General features: G+C 46.5%; 1 long non-coding RNA gene across 1 annotated transcript; it reads right to left on the reverse strand.

The window, feature by feature from the left end:
* Positions 1-267: 267 nt before the first annotated feature.
* LOC117801409 lies at positions 268-6,347 on the reverse strand. Its single transcript, XR_004623901.1, has 3 exons — positions 6,216-6,347; positions 4,846-5,003; positions 268-610 (listed from the first exon to the last, which is right to left on the reverse strand). It is a non-coding gene; the product is annotated as an uncharacterized LOC117801409 (long non-coding RNA).
* Between the last annotated feature and the right edge of the window lie 272 nt (positions 6,348-6,619).

Raw genomic sequence — 6,619 nt, forward strand, 5'->3', positions numbered from 1 at the left:
ATATCTTTTGGACTATACAAACATTTTACCTTTCCAATAATTTCTTCTATTGATTTACTGGTTATACATCATTTTACAATTCTTTTAGTGATTACGTAAGGGATAAAAAATATTTAAACTAGACTTACTTAGTCTAATAGATATTATTGATTTTACGGTTTTCCCTTTTTTTGTTAGCATCAATATCTGGAGCATCTGACGGTTTTGTTCTACTATCTGTTTTTTTTCTCACTTAACTATGGACTTGCCTTGTTACATGTTGTTCTGTTGTATACAGAAAACATGGAAAAAAGGTAGGCGAAACCTCCGTGTGATGTGATCTTCCACCAGAGAGGGCTCCCTTTCTCCTCTCCTAGGCAGAGGAAGGTTGAGGCTGGGTTGTAGTCTGTCTTTGCTGCCCTTTCACAGGAGGGCCATTCTGTCCTTTTCGTTGAGAGCCATGCTAATCTCCGTCGTCAGCCCGAAAAGACGGAGGAGAGCCTGCTTTGCTCTTCAGAAGTTCTCATCCCAGCTCTGGACCCTCCTGCTCTGTGCCGCTCCCATCAGGTGTCTGGAGGGAGAGAGGCCCTTGGGCTCGAGACTGGCCTTCCCTGCTCACGGGTCTCGTTTCCTGAAGGGGATAAAACACTCTGTCTTCTAGAAGCTTTCCGGATAGTCCCCCAGCCTCTTATATAGCCCCAGAACTCAGCAAATGTCACCTAGGGAGAAAAGGCTGTGTATTTGAGGGCATCAAGTTTCTATTTGTCATTTTAGTCCTTCTATTCTTTTGCAGAATTGGCCTGGGCCAAGGTCAAGCCTGTTGTTTCCACTCAGGATTGATAAATCCCTTCTGGGGTGTGTGTGTGTGTGTGTGTGTGTGCGTGTACTGGGGTGTGGCTGACACTGTCAGCACATCTCCGAACAGTTCTCTTTTCCCTGGAATCCTAGCTCATCTGGTTTTCTTTGACTTGACAGCTCTGCACGTCCCTTCTCCTGTGTGCCCTGTGTTACTAAGCTGTTCTGACACTGGTCAGCTGACTGCTTCTTCCATTTCCTGTTATTCTCTGAAAAGCATATGTGAAGTCTTAGCTTTTGGCCACTGTTCTGAGATTGCATTAAAGCACGTTTCACTGGAAATCCCCAACTGAAACTTCAGTAAAAGGACAACATTTTTGAAAATCAGAGGGGAAGATCCGTTGGTGACCTGTTGCCTGGGAGTTCATTTCTCTTCTGGATCTATCTTCTGAGGCCCCACCTGCAGCTGGTGGTAATCTTACAGTCCCCTGCACTGATATCTACTGAGCACATGCGAGGTGCCAGGCCCAGTCCTAGGTGCCAGGCATGTAGAATTTAACAATCCAAAGTCTCCCTGCTCACACAGAGCTCATTTTTTCTAGCAAGGGAGAAAGAACAATAAACAAATTCACGTATAAGATAATGTCAGGAAAAGTAAGAAGAGCTATTAAAACATGTGAATAGGATAGAGAGTAAGAAGACAGAGGTGATTTAACATAAAGGAGTCAGGAAAAGTCTCTCTGAGAATGTGACATTTGAGCAGAGATGGGAACTATGGGAGACCATGAATCCTGTGTGTGTCTAGGGAGAAGAATGTTCTAGACAAAGAGGCCAACTAACATAAGAGTGAACTTGGCTCATCCTAGCAAAAGCAAGCAGGTCATTTTGGCCAAACTGAAGGGAATAAGGCAAAGAGTGAAAGGAGATAAAGCTGAAGAAATAAGCAAGAGCCAGATATTCTTGACCTTATGGACGTGATAAGAAGTTTGGGTTTATTCAAAACGTTCCAAGAAGCCATAGAAGCAGGGGTGACATAAGATCTGACTTATGCTTTAGAAAGAGCATTCTTTCTGTCTGAAGATCTGACCAGCAAGGAGTGAAAAAGGAATCGGGGAGTATGGGTGCCAAACTATTGCCATCATGTGGGTGGACAAGGATGGTTTCTTTGGTCTAGATGGTAGTAGTGGGAGTGGTGAAGTGTGGTGGATTTGAAATTAATTTGAAGGTAGAGTGAATGGAAATTTCTGATGAATTAGATTTGAGGTATGAAAAAAAGTGAAAAAGCTCTCATATTTTGATTCTGAACAACTGAGTGAATATTTGGGGCATTTATTGAGTAAGGCTGGAGGCTGGGCTGACCAGGGTGAGGGGTTCACCAAACACAGACAGCTGGAGACATGAGGTGGAAGTTCAGAGGACAGAACAGAAGTTCTTCAGTCTATAGATGTATGTAAAGCCCTGGTTCTGAGTGAGACCATCTAAGGGGAGGGTTGAAGACTGGGCCCTGAGATGTTGGAAGAAGAAGGAAGTATCTGAACAAGGTCAAGTTCAGGGGAATGGTAGGGGTGACCACTTAATCGATGTGGGCCAAACCACACTGAGAAGTAAGAAAGTGGAGATGTAAGTAGAGACAACTCTGTTTAGAAGGTTTGTGGTAAGGGAAAGCCGAGAAAAGCAGCAGTGGTTGGAGGGGGATGAGGGGCCCAAGGAGGGATCTTTGCCTGCTTATGATGAGAGGTGTTGCAGCATGGCTCCAGTTTCAGAGCTCAGGACTTGCTGCACAGGGCTCGCTCCCTGCTCCTGGCAGGTGCGCTCAGAGGACACTTTTGCTTGAGAACTTCACTTGGCCAGAAGGGATGGAGCCGGTTGGCTGGGGCAGCGTAAACAGCACTGCTGGGCATAGTGGGCGTAGCATTCTCCTTTTTGTCCTGAAGTTTCATAGTGAAATGTTTTTTAAGATTTTATTTGTAAGTAATCTCTACACCCAACATGGGGCTCAAACCTACAACCCCGAGATCAAGTGTCCCATGTTCCACCAACTAAGCCAGCCATGTGCCCTCATAGTGAACTTCACATGGTGGGCCTTCAGCAACCCCACATGTGTTTTCCCCCCGTTTTTGGTGAAATTGGGTCTAAGCAGCTGATGCATGGTTTTGAGGTCGATGGACTGTGACAGGGCAGTGGGGCTGCATGCTGGGTGAGTACAAGGACAAAGGGCACATCCATGTGTCTCTTTCTCAAGAGAGGATAACAAGGGAGGACCTACTGGTGCTATTCTCTCCATCTCTTTCCCTTCTCTGCCTTAGTTTTGAAGAAGATGTAAAGCAGGCCCTCCGTGCCCTCATCACATGCAAAAGTAAGTTACTGTGGACTGACCGCATCTGAGGTCGTAGGAATGCCATCAGAGAGTATGGTTAAAGCATCCGAATGAGAATACAATATCCCAGTTACCTTGTGTCATTGTGGAAATTAAACTAAAATCACGGTGTGACCTGGATTGAGCGTGTTCTCTTTGGGCCTAAGTTTTGCCACCTATGAAATGACAGTTTAGGCAGGACAAGACAATAGCTAAAGTCCCATTTGCTTAACAGTCCCTAGCTCTCTGATGTGCACATTTTGAAGTTGTAGGGTGAATAGAGCTGGGTTTCTCAACCTTGGCTGCACAGTAGAATCATCCAGAGCAGCTTCAAAGGTTCCTGAGGCCAGGATGCTGGCATTGCATCCTGTGTTCATCAAGCCCCTGGCTGGTTGCCTCGGGCAGGTGCTGAGGCTGAGAAGCACGGCTTGAGAGCCTGGCTCCTCCCAGCGTGTTCATGGGCCAACCTAGGCATCCCTTGGCTGCTAATCAGACCAACAGCTACCGAGTTGAGTTAGAACTTACATTTTAACAAGATTCCCAGGAGATTTGCCTGGAGGGGGAAGTTGGGGAGGCTGTTTTAGAGCTCTGCTGACATCTACTGGAGATAGCAAATTTGAAGGTCCCTAAAATGAGTTTTATTTTTTTATAAAAAGATTTTATTTATTTATATTTGAGAGAGAGAGAGAATTTTTGTGCGCATGCAAGAGAGCACAAGGGCGGGGGAGAGGGAGAAGCAGACTCCCCACTGAGCAGGGAGCCCAACTCAGGACTCAATCCCAGGACCCTGAGATCATGACCTGAGCTAAAGGCAGATGCTTAACCGACTGAGCCACCCAGGGAATGACATGTACTTCTTGTTTTCTCTCTTTGTTCTTGAGAAGTACATGTCGTTCCCTTAGACAATGTTCTCAGGGTTCACAAAGCTGGTTCTTTACAATCGTTAATAGTGGTTGCCCATGAGTCATAGACACCTTTCTGTTACTTTCAAAATGTTTCTACAATAAACATATTCTTTTACAATTTAATCCATCCCTGCAAACAACCCAGAATTTACACGTTGGAAGAGCCCTCCTGTCTTCACGAACTGTCCACAGCACTCTTACTCCGGCGTTTCAATCTCCTGCCACTATCCTCCAGTTTCAGGGAAATCTGGTAGAGGGAAACCCAATCACGCAGTGCCATGGCTCCCTGATCATGTTTACAGCATGTGTGTCTATGAGACTGTGTCACACCTGGCCTTCTCTGCAGATCAAATTCCACTTCAGTGGTGTAGAGAAATGGGCATCTAGTGGTACATGACTCTCTCCGAGGTAGGCGCGGTAATCACCGCTTATGTGTACAGGCGTAATTGCTGTTGAGGAAATATGATTAAAACCCAAATCTCCCAAGCTAGCCCAGGGGTTCGGGACAGCACCCCTACCGCCCATGTGCCACTGGGCAGGCAGATCATTTTGATCTGAAGGCAATCAAGTCCCCATGAGCTCAAGAGAGACTTTTGCCCCCCCTTAACTACACAGAAGAATCTAAATTTGGGATTTTCCCAGAATAAAGTTTATTAGCAGAGATAAATTTTATCTGAGTGACTCATCTGCATGGCAGGGCAAACATCTAATTACCAAACATCTCTTCTTATCGCCCCGTGAAGTGCATTTCTGTCCTCTGAAGTCCCAGGGCCTTACCCTTCTCTTTAAGGTTCAGGATGACATTCATACCTCATTTTCCTGACGCTTCTTTGGAATTTCCGTGTCTCTGTGGATTCCTACGTACGCTGTTAGATTTGATCTGTTGATCTGCCTCATGTCGATTTGATTCTTAGTCTTGCTGGAAGGACCTTTGAGGGGACAGGAATTCTTGCTCCCCGACCTCTCCACTTAAAAATAGGAGAGAAAGAAAAACAGTTTTATTATTGAATAAGCATTAAACCAGAATTTAGGATCACAAGTAATCCGAGGGATTGCAAAGACAGAAGGATATCTCTCCTTTTATATAGTCAAGCGGATAGAGCCCATTACATACATGTTGTCTGGATAATAGATAATCCTCAAGCAAGAGGATTTAGCTCCATTTGTCACACACAGTCCATCCTGAATTCATAATTGGGATAACCATCTGCATCCTTCATTGGCCTTATCCAAAGGAAAAACAAACTCCTGTCTTCCTGACAGGAGTTTTACAATTTAATGCAAGGCACCCACCTGAAGTTGGAAGTTGGGCTCCTACTCTCCCAGAGACTGTGGCTCATGTTTACATTTCAAAGAGATGGCTCCCAGGTCCTTGAGAAAGACATTCCTGGGTCTCAAAGCAAGCTGAGGGAACTGGGATCCGGCCTAGGCCTGATCTTAGGGACTTGGAATTCCCTGAGGGAATTTGCTTCTGTTGGTTTGTGGCGTTAGTGTGGCCTTCAACGACTCTAGATCTAGCGGAGGCCGATTGCAAGATTTCTGTTCCTCTGTCAGAGCTGGAGCCTGAAAGGAGACGCAGACACATTCCCAAGGGGCCGTGGAAGCTGTTCATCAGCTGCCGAAACTCAATTAAAAACATGCAGACGGCAGGTGGCTTCCTGTATAAGGCAGACCTTAACATGGCCTTAGGAATTAATGGTTGAAGAGGCCTTGCCTCAATTCGGAAACACCTACAGCTGTTGCCAATGGAAACTGAAACCATCAAAGGCCTCATGGTTGTGGAGAGGCCCCCTCCCTCGGGTTATGTCTCTGAGCCCAGTTCTCCACATTTCCCATTTGAGTAACAAGGAGCTGCTATTTCTTTTTTTAAAAAGATTTTATTTATTTATTTGACAGAGATAGAGACAGCCAGCGAGAGAGGGAACATGAGCAGGGGGAGTGGGAGAGGAAGAAGCAGGCTCATAGCAGAGGAGCCTGATGTGGGGCTCGATCCCATAACGCCGGGATCACGCCCTGAGCCGAAGGCAGACTTAACCGCTGTGCCACCCAGGCGCCCCGGAGCTGCTAATTTCTTATCCCCTCGAGCCCCAGCTGCATTCCCCCTTCATGGAAGTTGTATTGATTCCATCAGTCCAGGGCCTGCCCCCCAAATCCTTCAGTCCCTGCTGATGTAAACTCACTTGGCTCCTACTGCACATGGGTGCTTGCTTGAGGCAATCCAAAATACTCCCGGGAAGTTTAGGATCCCCAGACCATGGCACGGCGGTCCTGCAGCTGGCAGCTGGTCCTGCGCAGACATCGTGCCCTGTTCCTCTTACCAGCCTTCTGTTTTGTTCCTGAATCTAAGCCCCTATTTCATACCAGGTCAGCATCTTGCCCAACCAAGGCCCTTCTCCTGAATGACTACATTTATAATCTACAATCTACTTGCTCTAAAATCTAGGCACCCACTTTACAATTACTCGCCTGCCCTTGAACCACCATGCAGAATCCAGGCTCCTTTCCCGGGTGCTGAGAGCCCTGATGCGCCTCCTGGGTTCTCTGCAGAGGCCTCTTCCCAATAGTCGTCTCATCCTCGGGCCTT

The sequence above is a fragment of the Ailuropoda melanoleuca genome, chromosome 3 (assembly GCF_002007445.2).
Source record: "Ailuropoda melanoleuca isolate Jingjing chromosome 3, ASM200744v2, whole genome shotgun sequence".
In the NCBI taxonomy this organism is placed as follows: Eukaryota; Metazoa; Chordata; class Mammalia; order Carnivora; family Ursidae; genus Ailuropoda; species Ailuropoda melanoleuca.